The sequence below is a fragment of the Eulemur rufifrons genome, chromosome 30, assembly GCF_041146395.1.
Source record: "Eulemur rufifrons isolate Redbay chromosome 30, OSU_ERuf_1, whole genome shotgun sequence".
NCBI classification, from domain to species: Eukaryota; Metazoa; Chordata; class Mammalia; order Primates; family Lemuridae; genus Eulemur; species Eulemur rufifrons.
The window spans coordinates 72,863,071-72,877,863 of NC_091012.1; the positions used below are offsets into that span (position 1 = coordinate 72,863,071).

Consider the following 14,793-nt stretch of genomic DNA (forward strand, 5'->3'; position numbering starts at 1 on the left):
CATACCAGCCATTAGATTCACTGTTCAGAGGATTTAAAACTCCAGAGGGCCCTGTTAAATTCAGCTTTATGTTGGCATAAGTATCTGCAATTGTGTCAGTAATTTACATTTAGGGAGAACTGAAGTACTCTTCTTTCTTTCTCTTCTCCTTTTTTTTCCCCTTCTGCCCTTGAATAAATAAAGCTGCTTAGTCAGTGTAGGAAGCTAAATGAACTAGCACGTTTTTGTCATTTCTTTTCATACCTAACTCTAAAGACTCAATATGAAACTAAAATTGTGAAATACTACATGCATTTTATTATATTTTAAGGACATTGTTTCTTTGGTGGAAAGTTGGCTTGTCTCAAGAAATTGTAATATTCTATAACTTTTAAAATATATCAGAATGTATAGTATGGAAATTTTAAAGATGATGCATGTGGAAAGGAAGCCATCAGGAGCCATATATGAAATGAAGAGGAAAAAAAATTCAAGAGATTATTAGCCACTTTTTACCTTAGCCCAATTAGCAAAGTTATAGTTCTGGGATGAATTTAGGGAATCATGACTAGCCTTTCTCCTGTTGGCATTATTGTCCTTAATGCCCAGTGACAAGGACAAAAATAGAAATTTTTACCCAGCTATTCAGATATATATTAAAAAGTATATATTATGACCCTTAAATTCAAGAAACTGTAAGTGCATCCCATGTTTTTGACAGGAATATTTTACTAAAATGATCACAATTACTAATAGCTGAAACTGTATGCTGCCATCTATGACCAAAAAATTCCTGTTGGAGGGGGAGGTTTCATTTGTAGGGGGGATATGGTTTGTTGTAAATTTAGCTAAATATAACAGATTAACCCCATAAGTTTATTTTCTCTTGTATCTGAAACTCTACTGTAATGACATTAAAAGTGTATGTAAGGTATGAACTGACAAGGATAAGTGAATAAGAAGAGAAAATCAGTGGACAAGAGGTTGCATGTTTTTGAAAGCAGAAAGTGAATGAAAGAATGTCTTTTCAGAGTGAAGAAAGCTACAATCTAAAATGCCTTCATAAGTCAATGATGAATTGAAGTGGATCAGTCCCCTCCACAGAACCTTGGAAAGTTTCAGAATTCAAAGAATAATAGATATTATGAAAGGTGAGGGTGAGGTGGGTGGGAACAAGACAAGGGACAAATAGCTAAACTAGGAAGATTAAACATTTTTACATGCAGTTGGTAGATCCCCCACTACTCACCCTTTACCTATATCCCACATAGAAAAATAACTCTTTCTTTACCCTGGCAAAAGAGTGTAGATTTATTCTCTGGAGAAATTGAACAGGACCAAACTATGAGGTTTCACACATGACTAATGGTACTTTCAGAAAGAACAAAGACAGTAGATGCAATTATATATTTTTTCAAGAAGGAAAGAACAAAAGAAACAAAGAAATGGCCCAATGCTAGCACCCTGAATTAAAAAAACAAAATCAAAACAAAACAAAAACAGGCCGGGCGCAGTGGCTCACGCCTGTAATCCTAGCACTCTGGGAGGCCGAGGCAGGTGGATCGCTCCAGGTCAGGAGTTCAAGACCAGCCTGAGCAAGAGCGAGACCCCGTCTCTACTAAAAATAGAAAGAAATTATCTGGCCAATTAAAATACATATAGAAAAAAATTAGCCAGGCATGGTGGCGCATGCCTGTAGTCCCAGCTACTCGGGAGGCTGAGGCAGTAGGATCGCTTAAGCCCAGGAGTTTGAGGTTGCTGTGAGCTAGGCTGATGCCATGGCACTCACTCTAGTCAGGGCAACAAAGCGACACTCTGTCTCAAAAAAAAAAAAAAAAAAAACACAAAACAAAAACAAAATTTAACCATTGCACATGATCAAAATAAATGTCCTATTTCTAGGGACAATAGGAAGGCCTCAAAATTATTGGGGAAAAAATCACATATATAAAAAGTAATTTGAATGTCATTACACATTCCAAAAGCAACACTGCAATATAGAAAATAATAGAACAATACCTTCAAAATTCTGAGGGGAAATAATTTCCATGTGGAATTCTCTACCAAACCAAACTAAGAATCAAGTATAAGAGTAGGTCACCAAGAATTTACTTCCTATGCACACTTTCTTGAAAGCTTCTCTTTCAACATGAAAGATTTAAACAAAATCGAGAGAAGATGTGGGATATAGGAAATAGGGAACCCATGCAAGAAAAGGAATTAAAGGAAGTCCCGAAATCATCACTGCAGCAAGCCTGCAGAACAATAGGTCAGGAATGGGACAGGAGGACAAAAACTCAAGGAAAGAGTTTTCTAGAGAAAGAAAAAAATGCTAGATTGTTTTGTAGTTTTGACCATTAGTAAAGTAATGGTATAATTACAGATCTTGGAGAGTATATAAAAATAATTATGGGTAGACACATAAAAATGAAACAATTTTTAGAAATGAGATAATTATTAATTCCTGGAGAAAATCATTGTATACAAAAGTAAATATAGTCATATTATACTCCATGTCTCTGCAATGAACACCAGCAACTTAGTCAAATGATGTAAATATTAACTATTGATATATGAAAAAATTAATATATAAAAATAAATTTTAAAAGATGGAGAGAAGGGGGTGTCAAATACTAGACATAAATCTTCCTCCACTATAGCAAAATATCAGAAAATAAGGGTTGTAATGGATAAATCAAGCAAAACATTTAAAGCTTGCTATTTTGAAACAGAAAGATAAATTTCAGAAAAATGACTAAAATATTTGAAAGCAGTTGTTTCTAGCAATAAAACTGGTGATGAGGAAAGATGAGGCATCAAATTGTTTCACTTGCTCAGTACAACCCTTTGTGTGTTAATTTTAAATCATGTTAATGTATTATATAAATAAATAGCATACTTAATTTTTTAAAAGTATTTACTAGATACATGGAGTCTTTAGGTCCTTTATGATTTAATGAGAAACAATATACACAGCAGTTAAGAGCACGAACTCTAGAAACAACCTTCCTGAGTTCAAATCCCAACCTCACCATTTGCTAGCACTGTGATATTGGGCATGTTACTCGGTCTCTGTGCCTGTTTTCTAAACTATAAAATAAGGATAGTAATAATATCTATCTTCTATTGCTATTGTAAGGATTAAGTGAGTAAATAAATACAAAATGTATGGAGCAGTATTTGGCATCATATACTAAGCAAAACACAAATGATAGCTTTGCTTATTGTTGTTGTTTTTAATTTTTGTAGCTCATAATGTTATTCATCTACAAATGGCTGCTACTCAGGCAATAATGAGGGTGAATTTCCTAGCAATTTTATTAGAATTACTAGCCAGAGTAGAAGGCAAAGCAAGAAGACTTTGTTTTCAATAAATTTGTCCTAGTGGACAAATGGTCTTCAAATACATAAATGTTTATTTACACCATATATGTTTATATATAGTAAATGTACACATGTATTAAATAATATATATTAAACACAGGTAGAAAAATAAAGAAAGAACTGGCAGTTAAAATGTACAACAATGCAAGTTGACTTTTATTGCAGCAAATGTTACTGTGACTTGACTTGGAATATAGAATGAACATTCGATTGAAGCTCTGGAAATTAAACCCCTGTAATAATTCATTTTGACTGTACTGCCATATAATAGTTTGGGAAAAGTTCTGACGTATATGAAAAGTAGATGGAGTCTCAGTAGGTTATAATGCCCTATGATTATAATACCTATCTTATGTTGTCACCTAAATAGACAAGCTGGCAATGCAGAATATTTTAAAACAAAGAGTTAGCAAAAATTTTATTAATTTAAATGTACATTATTCTGAACCAAGAGTTTCAAGAAAATGAAAATCTTAGATTTGTAGAGGAAAATACTACCCACTATGGGCTGGGCACATTTATGTAGAAGTAACATGATATTTCAGCAGAGCTTCAGGTATACCTAATATGGAAATGGAAATCCCCAACCAATATAAGCTATTAGCACTTCAGCTGAAATTATAAACTTTGTGTATATCCAATGTGAGGCTGTTACTGTAACAATTATTCCTTTCATCTTTAAAATTATGGTAATTATAGACACATTCTCATTTTCTTACCTTGCTCCTATTTTGAGGATTGCTGATATTTCTAAGATGATTGTTTGTATTACTTTCTGTAACTATGGAACAGAAAAAAAGGAAGCAATTTATCCTTAAGAACATTACTATGGCTTCCTTAAATTGACACTCTGCTCTAATCAGTGGAATTTTAGAAAGAATGAAGTATACCAAATGCAACAGATCTAAGTAATAAAGGTATAACTTAACTTGATTATTTGGCTTATCTCGTGGGTACAACTTGACTGATATAACAAAGTCTGAGGGTGACTTTCTGAATTCTGCTATTCTGAAGAACAAAATCCAGTTCTGAATGTTCTGGAGAGTAACGTAGCTTAAAGTCAGCCCTGAATTGACCATGGCCCTATGATATACCAGTATGTGCTTGCCTAAGCTATTGTAGTTTAAATATTCATGAATTTTGAGAACTTTTAATAGTTTAAGTATTTAAATATCATTACTTAAATGTCATTATTTAGAAATTGGCATAATACATGCTTGATTAACTATTTACATTAATATAGAACTGTATGTGTTGTATATAATATAGATATGTAGTTTATTTAATATGAGTAGTTTGCATTTGTAGTGATTCATAAATATAAAGTATCAATCCTGAATTTGCCTCCTTTTGCCTAATTGTGGAGAAGTTTCAATGATAATATCTGCTCTCTCATCTTCACAGGGACGTTTCGAGGATCAAATGAATTCAAGTACCTTAATGCTACTTTATACAATGAAAGATTCTATATAAATATAGTACATTGGATAGCTATTATCAAGAAGACAATAGATAACAAGTGGTGGTGAGGGTGTTGAGAAAATGAAACCCTTATACACTATTGGTGGGTATGTAAATTGGCACAGCCATTATGGAAAACAGTATGGAGGTTTCTCAAGAAATGGAAAATAGAACTACCATATGATTCAGAAATTCCTTTTTCTAATATAGACCTAAGGGAAATGCCATTAATACCTTGTAAAGATATGTGTGTTCCCATGTTCATTGCAGCATTATTCACAATAGGCAAGATATACGAACAACCTAAGTGTCTATTGATGGATGAATTGATAAAGAAATTGTGGTGCACATATACAACGGAATATTATGCACCCTTAAAAGAAAGGAAATCCTGCCATTTTTGACAACATGGATGAACCTGGAGGATATTATGCCAAGTGAAATGACCCAGACACAGAAAGACAAATATTGCATGAGCTCACTTATATTTGGAATTTTAAAAAGTCAAATACATAGAAACAGAGAGTAACCATTTGGTGGCTACTAGGGGTGGGAGGGGGATGGAGAGAAGTAGGTCAAAGGTTACAAAGTTCCAGTTATGTAGAATAAATAAATCCAGAGATCTAATGTACAGCTTTATGACTGTACTGTAGTTAATAATATCGTATACTGGAAACTTGCTAAGACAGTAGACTTCAGAGGCTCTTACCACATACAAAAAAATTAACTGTGAGGAGATGGATATGTTAATTTGCTGAAGTATAATAATCATTTCAGTATGCATATGTATATCAAAACATCACATTGTAGAATGTGTATTTTAAATATGTAAAATAAAAAATAAAAAATTAATATAGTACATTGGTATTATGGATATTATTTTATAAAAAATATTTGAAACTTAGGAACATAGAAATTTCTTATTCATATCTGAGTACAGTTCCTTATCTGACTCCACATATAACTTTTAAATTTTGTTATTTTCAATTATGGATATATAATAGTTGTATATATTTATGGGGTACATGTGATCTTTTGATACAGGCATAGAATGTGTAATAATCAAATCAGGGTAATTGGAGTACCCATAACGTCAAGAATTTATCATTTCTTTGTGTTAGGAACATTCCAATCCCATTAGTTTAATTATTTTATAGTATATTATAACTTATTGTTTACTACAGTCACTTTGTAGTGCTATAAAATATTGTTCCTTCTGTCTATCTAACTGTATTTTCACACACTCACTTTATCCTCCTCACCCCACTACACTTCCCAGCCTTTGGTAACCATCATTCTACTCTCTGTATCAATGTGATCAACTATTTTAATGTTTAGCTCCCACATATAAGAACATGTGATACTTGTCTTTCTGATTCACTTATTTCACTTAACATAATGTTCTCCAGTTCCATTGATGTTCCTGCAAATGACAGGATTTCATTCTTTTTCTATGGCTGAATAATATTCCATTGTGTATATGTACGATACTTTATCTATTCATCTGCTGATGGACACAGGTTGATTCCAAATCTTGGCTGTTGTGAATAGTGCTGCAATAAACATGGGAGTACAGATATCTTTTCCATATAACGATTTACTTTCTTTTGGATATAAACACAGTAGTGGGATTACTGGGTCATATGATAGTTTTATTTTCAGTTTTTTGAGGGAGCTCCATACTGTTCTCCATAGTGGTTGCACTAATTTACATTCCTACCAACAGTGGACTAGGGTTCCCCTTGCTCCACATCCTCACCAGCATTCATCATGGCCTACCATTTTAACTGGGGTGAGATGATATCTCATTGTAGTTTTGATTTGCATTTCTCTGATGACTAATGATGTTGAGAATTTTTTATATACCTGTTGGCCATTTGTATGTCTTCTTTTGAGGAATGTTTATTCAGATCTTTTGCCCATTTTTAACTGGATTATTTGATTTTTTTCCTATTGAGTTTTTTGAGCTCCTCATATATTCTAGTTTTTAATTCTTTGTCAGATGGGTAGTTTCCAAATATTTTCTCCCATTCTGCAGGTTATCTATTTACTTGATTGATTGTTTTCTTTGCTGTGTAGAAGCTTTTTAGCTTGATGTGGTTGCTTTTGGCCATTTTTGCTTTGATTGTCTGTGCTTTTGAAGTATTACTCAATAAATCATTGTGTAGATCAATGTGCTGGAGAGTTTCCCCAATGTTTTCTTTTAGTAGTTTTATATTTTCAAGTCTTAGGCTTAAGTCTCCAATAATTTTGATTTGATTTTTGTATATGGTGAGAGATAGGGATATAGTTTCATTCTTCTATATACAAATATCCAGTTTTCTCAGCACCATCTATTGAAGAGGCTATCCTTTCCCCAATGTATGTTCTTAACACTTTTGTCAAAAATGAGTTCACTATGGATATGTGGATTTATTTCTCAGTTCTATATTCTATTCCATTGATCTATGTGTCTTGTTTTATGCCAGTATCATGTTGCATTGGTTACTACAGCTCTGTAGTATAATTTGAAGATGGGTAATGTGATTCCTTCAGTTTTGTTATTTTGCTCAGGATTGATTTGGCTATTCTGGGACTTTTGTGGTTCCACATAAATTTTAAAATTATTTTTTTCTATTTCTAAGATGAATATCAATGGTATTTTGATGGGGATTGCATTGAATCTGGAGATTTCTTTGAGTAGTAAGGAGATTTTAACTATATTGATTTTTCCAATCCATGAGCATGCAATATCTTTCCATTTTTTTATGTTCTCTTCAATTTCTTTCATCAGTGTTTTATGGTTTTTATTGTAGAGATCCTTCACTTCTTTGATTAAGTTTATTCATGGAAATTTTATTTTATTTGTTGCTATTGTAAAAGGGATTATTTTCTTGGTTTCCTTTTCAGATCATTTGCTATTGGCTTATAGAAATGCTACTGATTTTTGTATGTTGATTTTGTATCCTGCAACTTTATTAAATCTGTTTATCAGTTCTAATTTTTTTGTGGAGTCTTTAGGTTTCTCTAAATATAAGATTATATCAACTGCAGACAAGGACAATTTGACTTCTTCCTTTCCAATTTGGATGCCTTTATTTCTTTCTTTTGTCTGATTGTTTGAGCTAGAACTTCCAATACTATGTTGAATGACAGAGGTGGAATTGGGCATCCTTGTCTTGCTGTAGATCTTACGGGAAAGACTTTCATTTTTTTCCCATTGGGCATTATACTAGCCATGGGTCTGTGATATATGGTTTTTATCATATTGAGGTAAGTTCCTTCAATGGCCAGATTTTTGAGAGTTTTTATAATGAAGGGATGTTGAATGCAAGTATAGTTCAACGTACACAAATCATTCAATAATGTTGTTTCATCATCAATTGAAATTATCATATGATTTTTGTCCTGAGATGAATCACACTTGATCATGACTAATAATCTTTTTAATGTGTTGTTGAATTCAGTTTGCTATTATTTTGTTGAGGATTTTTGCATCTATGTTCACCTGAGATATTGGCCTATAATTTTCTTTTTTTATTGTATCTTTGTCTGGTTTTGGTATCTGGTGGTTATAGGCCTTATAGAATGAGTTTGGGAGTATTCTCTCATTCTTAATTTTTCAGAATAGTTTGAGTAGGATTGGTATTAGTTCTTTAAATATTTGGTAGAATTTAGCAGTGAAGCCAATAGGTCCTGAGCACTTTTTTTATGGGAAGCTTGTCATTAATCCTTCTATCTCATTACTTGTTATTGGTCTAGTCAAGTTTTAGATTTTTTTTGTGTTTTAATCTTGGTAGGGAGTATATATCTAAAAATTTATCCATTTCTTCTAGGTTTTCATATTTATTGGTATGTAATTTCTCCTAGTAGTTGCTAATGATTCTTTGAATTTCTGCAGTAATGTCTCCTTTTTCATCTCTGATTTTATTTATCTGGGTTGTCTCTATTTTTTTTTTTTTTTAGTTTGGCAAAAGCTTTGTCAATTTTGTTTATCTTTTCAAAAAACCAACTATTAATTTCATTGATCTTTTGTATTGTTTTCTTTTGGTTTTAATTTCATTTATATCTTCCTGATCTTTATTATTTCCTTTCTTCTACTAATTTTGTATTTTTATTTTTTGCTCTTACTTTTCTAGTTATTTAAGATGTATAACTGGGTTGTTTATTTAAATTTTTCTACTTTTTTGATGCAGCCACTTATTGCTATAAACTTTCCTCTTAGAACTTCAGTGTATCTCAAAGGTTTTGGTATGTTGTTTTCATTTTCATTTGTTTCAATAACTTTTTAAATTTCCTTCTTAATCTCTTCATTAACACACTGATCATTCAGGAGTATATTGTTTAATTTCTATGTGTTTGTAGAATTTCCAAAGTTCCTCGTGTTATTGATTTCTCATTTTATTCCACTGTGCTCAGAAAAAATACTTGATATGATTTCAGTTCTCTTCAATTTCTTAACATTTGTTTTGTGGCCTAATATATGGTCCATCCTTGAGAATGATCCATGTGCTGAGGAGAAGAATGTGTATTCTGCTGCCGTTGGATGAAACATTCTGTAAGTATCTATCGGGTCCATTTGTTCTATTGTGCAGATTAAATCTGATGTCTCTTTGTTGATTTTCTGTCTGCATAATCTGTTCAATGCTGAAAGTGGGTTGTTGAGGTCTCCAATGATTATTGTGTTGGAACCTATCACACTCTTTAGCTTTAATAATATTTGCTTTATATATCTGGGTGCTCCAGTGCTGGGTGCATATATATTTAGACTTGTTATGTCTTCTTGTTGACCTGGTCCTTTTATCATTATATAATGACCTTCCTTTTCTCCTTTTACAATTTTTATCTTGAAATCTATTTTATCTTTTAGAAGTATAGCTACTCCTGCTCTTTTTTGGTTTCCATTGGCATGGTATATATTTTCCATTTCTTTATTTTCAGTCTATGTGTTTCTTTATAAGTGAAGTGAGTTTCTTGTAAACTGCATGTATTTAGGTCTTGTTTTTTAATTCATTCAACTTCTCTGTGTCTTTTGATTGGAGAACATTGTCCATTTACATTCAATGCTATTATTAGTAGGTAAGGATTTACTATTGCTATGTTGTTATTTGATTACTGGTTATTTTATGGTCCTCTCTTCTTTCCTTCCTATCTTTCTTTGTATAAAACTTATTTTCTCTGGTAGTGTGTTTTAATTTCTTGCCTTTCATTTTTTTGTGTATCTTTTGTAGGTTTTTTGATTTGAGTTTACCATGAGACTGGCAAAAATATTTTATAATCAATTATTTTAATCTGATGCTAACTTAACTCTGCTTACAAAAAACAAAGAAACAAGCAAAGCAAAATTAAAAGAAACTCTACACTTTTATCTTCCCCCAGCCTTTTGATTTTTGTTGTTTCCACTTATGTCTTTTTATATTCTCTATCTCTTAAAAAGTTGTCTTAGTTACTATTTTTTTGAAACAAGGTCTCACTCTGTCACCTAGGCTACAGTGCAATGGTGTCATCATGGCTCACTGAAACCTCAAGCTCTTGTGCTCAAGCAATCCTCCTGCCTCAGCCTTCCAAGTAGCTGATACTACACCTGGATAATTTTTCTATTTTTTGTAGAGATGGGGTCTCACTCTTGCTCAGGCTGGTCTCAAACTTCTGGCCTCAATTGATCCTTCTGCCTTAGCCTCCCCAAGTATTAGGCTTATAGGCATGAGCCTGACCTTAGTTATTATTTTTGATCAGTTTGTCTTTTAGTCATCCTACTCAAGATACAAGTGGTTTACATACTGTGATTGCAGTGAATGGTGATAGAGTATTTTCTATTTGTCTGTGTACTTACTGTTACCAGTGACTTTTATATTTTCAGATGATATCTTATTGTTAATTAATATCCTTTTATTTCAGATTGAAGATCTCCCTTTAGCATTTCCTATATGGCAATCTGGTATCGATAAATCCATCAGCTTTTGTTTCTCTGGGAAAGTCTTTATTTCCTGTTCATGTTTGAAAGACATTTTTGCAGAATATAATATTCTAGAATAAAAGATTTTTCCTTTCAGCTTTTTGAATATGTCATGCCAATCTCTCTTGGCCTGTAAGGTTTCCACTGAGAAGCCTGCTGCCAGACATATTGGATCTCCTTTATGTGTTGTTTTTCTTTTTTCTTACTTTCCTTAGGACCATTTCTTTCTTTCTTTTTTTTTTTTTTAAATGTGTGACCTCTCTGAGTTTGATTATTAAATGCCTTGAGGTATTCTTATCTGGGTTAAATCTGCTTGGTGTTCTATGACCTTCTTGTACCTGAAGATTGATATCTTTCTCTAGGTTTGGAAAGTTCTCTGTTATTATTTCTTTGAAAGTTTCTATCCCAATCTCTCTCTCTACCTCCTCGATAAGGCCATTAACTCTTAGATTTGCCATTTTGAGAATATTTTCTAGATCTTGTATATGTGCTTCATTTTTAATTCTTTTTTTCTTTTTTCTCTTCTGTGTATTTTCAAAAAGCCTGTCCTCATGCTCACTAATACTTTCATCTGCTTCATCAGTTCTGCTGTTGAGATACTCTGTTGCATCTTTCAGTTTGTCACTTTAATTTTTTAGCTCCATAATTTCTTCTTGATTTTTTCATTACATCAATCTCATTGTTAAATTCCTCTGTTAGTATTCTGAATTCTTTCTCTATGTTGTCTTGAAGTTCACTGAGCTTCTTCAGAACAACTATTTTGAATTCTCTCTCTGAAAGGTCACATATCTTGGTCACTTCGGATTTGCCACTAGTGTCTTATTTAGTTTGTTTGGTGAGGTCATTTTCCCTAGATGTCCTTGATGCCTGTGGATGTTCATTGATGTCTGGGCATTGAAGAATTAGGTTTTTATTCTAATGTCCACATTCTGGGGTTGTATTTACCCATTCTTCTTTCCAGGTATTCAAAAAGAAATGAGTGTTATAATCTAACTGTCAGGTAACTGAAACCATATCAGCAATAGGGGGTGCTCCAAGAGCAGTATTGCTTCAACTCTTGCAAACTCCTGGTGGTACTGCCTTGGTGGACTTGGGTAAGTGAGCATGGATTACCAGGCAATGTCTCTCATTTTCTTTCCTCACTTTCCTGCAAACAAAAGGAGTCTTACTCTCCATGCTGGGTTTCCTGGAGTTGGGGGAGGGGTGACATGAGGACTCCCCCATGGCCACCACAACTGACACTGCACCCAGTCACACATGAAGCCAGCAAAATCTCACCCAAGGCCTGTGGCAACTACTGCCTGGCTACCAGTGATGTTCTTTCAAGGCCCAATGGCTCTTTATTCAGCGTGTGGTGAATCCTTTCAGGACTGATTCCTTCCCTTCAGGGCAGCAAACTCCCGTCTTGCCCAGCATGTCTAGAAATGCCCTCTAGGAGCTATGGCCTGGAATCAGGGGCTTCAAGAATCTTCTTCATACTTCATTTTACTGTGGCTGTGCTGGCACTCAAGTTGCAAGACAAAAATGTTAATACTCTTCCCTTTCCTTTCCCCAGCTGGAAGGATTCTCTCCTGGAGGAGCTTCACTGCTTGGAGTTGGGGGAGGGGTGATACATGCACTCCTTTGGCTGCCACAGATGGTGTCTCACTGGGTCATATGTGCCCCAAGTCCGCTGGCTCTGAGCCCAGCATAACAGCAGGACTTGCTCAGAGACTGCAGTTTTTGTGGCCTGAATCCCTTTCAAATTTATTCTGGGCCCCAGGATGCTCTCATCAGCTGGTGGTAGAACTAGCTAGAACTCAGGTTCCTACTGTTAGAATGGAGGATTCCCCTCTGGCCAGGGCTGAGCTAAATGCTCCTTTCATGGGTACCAGCAGAATTCTGCCCTATGTTGTGTTTCCCTGTGACAGGGTGGCCCTGAGTTCCAATGTAAATTTCCACAATCACTTTGATCTTCCTCCAAGCAAGCCCATTCTCTCTCCACCTGGTGCTGGTGCAGTGCTACTAAGGCATGGGAGAGAGTTAGTGTATACAATGCAAGACTGTATTTCCTACCCTCTTCTGTGATTTCTTCCTTGATATAATATTAAAACAAAGTACTGTGGTTGCTCACCTGATTTTTGCTTCTTAGGAAGGTGCTTGCTTGCTTGCGTAAATAGCTATTCAATTTGGTATTGCTGCCAGGGGCATTATCACTGGAGGGTTCTATTTGGCCATCTTTTTCTACCTCAGTTCCACATATAACTTTTCAGATATGTGGTATAGTAGTTTGGGTTCCCAGGGGAAACCAATTCTGAAATGTAGATTAGAATGCAAGAAGTTTATGAGAGAATGCTCTCTGTATTGATACAGAAGAGGAAAGAAAGAAAGCAGGATTGGCCAGAGGGTGAGTTTGGCTTTGATGCAGTCCCACCAAAGTCCTCAGCTGACCCAATGAGAATCTTTCAAACTGAGATGACTTTCTTCAAAATTGTCTCAAATGGGGCAAGAATATCAGGCCTTTTAAATTTTTCTTTTGTTAAATTTGTTTAAGCCCACGTATTAGATGTGAGAACCCCTGGAGAAGGGAGTGAAGCAGCTTTCTACAATTTGGGAGAAATTCCCTTAAAGGACTAACAGGAGGAGAGCATTGTGAGATAACATTTCCAACCACTGGAGAAAATATTAAGCTGAAATAAAAAAAATAAAAAATAAATTTTTCTGTTGTGATGAGAAATCTGGGTAGTGCATTGCAGTATCACCTACAATTATCATCTAAAATTTTTCTAAAATTTTAATGTTGTCTTTAAGGAACATGTGCTTTTTCTAGTAGAAGTTCTTGAAATATAAACATTTAAAATTATATATGAATTCTAGACGAGGCGGGCAAGGAGCGAGGCAACTGCCGCCAAGCCCCGCAGGCAGAAGCGGTCCGGCCCCACTCCCCTCCCCCCGCCCCCCTCCCCTCCCGCGGCCTCCGCGGGCCGCCAACACCAGTGGCGCTTTCCAGGCCAGGGGCGGGGACCAAGCGGCTGCAAAGCAGCCATTCGCGAAGCGGCAGCTGAGGAACCGGTAGCCGCGGGCCCAGGAGGTGGCCCCGCGGAGCTGCCGCCTGAGCTGGCGCTGCTCCCGCCACCGCCAACTCCCGCGACCCTCCGACGTCCTTGGTGTCCACGCTGGACCTGGGCGAGCAGCGGGAGCGCTGGGAGCTGTTCCAGAAACGGCAGAGACCTCCGAGGGCGCTGCCAAGTTTCTGCTGGACATTTTTGAATAGCAGGGCCTGGTGAAGCACACAGGAGGCTGCCACTGTTCGTTTTGAAGTTTTAGCTCCAGCAAATTTGCACGTCTTTGACTGCAACTGCAGCATTTTCAAGAAGCAGCAGAATAGACACTTCATTATTCCAGCTTCTTTCTTCAAGCTCCTGAAGGGAGCCGAGAATATAACCACTTCTACGTTCAATACGCACAAAACCCAGCACACCTTCTGCAAGAGATATGGTGTTCAGAGCTTCTGTACTTCCCGCTCAAAATCTGGAGGCTTTGGAATTGCCCCCCACTACCTGGATGAGGGCACCGTGCAGAGTGTGGTCACTGAGGAGTTCAACTGCAGCCATTGGGAGAAGGCCATGAAGGAGCACAAGACCATGAAGAACATGTCTAAAGAGTTAGCTTCTCCCTGTCCCTTCCTGAAAAGCAGGAATGATTGGGGCCAGCAGCCATGCTGTCCCTGCCACACCTGGATGTTGCTCCTGGATATGGCCGCCCCAGGCTGCTAGTTCCGCTGGACAGCATCCACCCTGATCTGTGCAATTTGTTCAAACTGCCAGTTTCTTTAGGCAGCTCTTCGTCTTTCCTCAGCCCAGATTTTGATGTAGATTAGTTGACATTCTTCCTTCTCTTCCCAACTTGTGTGTGATCTTATAGGGGGAAAAATATTTTTAAAATTAAAAAATAAATAAAATTATACATGAATTCTAATATGATCAATTTCTTCCATTTTTAAATTCACATGAGGATTGTGAACACTTAGAAAAAAATTTTTAACAATCAAGTAT

General features: G+C 35.6%; 1 pseudogene; it reads left to right on the forward strand.

The window, feature by feature from the left end:
- The first annotated feature begins 12,415 nt into the window (after positions 1-12,415).
- On the forward strand, positions 12,416-14,514 carry LOC138378940 (centromere protein V pseudogene; annotated as a pseudogene).
- Positions 14,515-14,793: the final 279 nt, after the last annotated feature.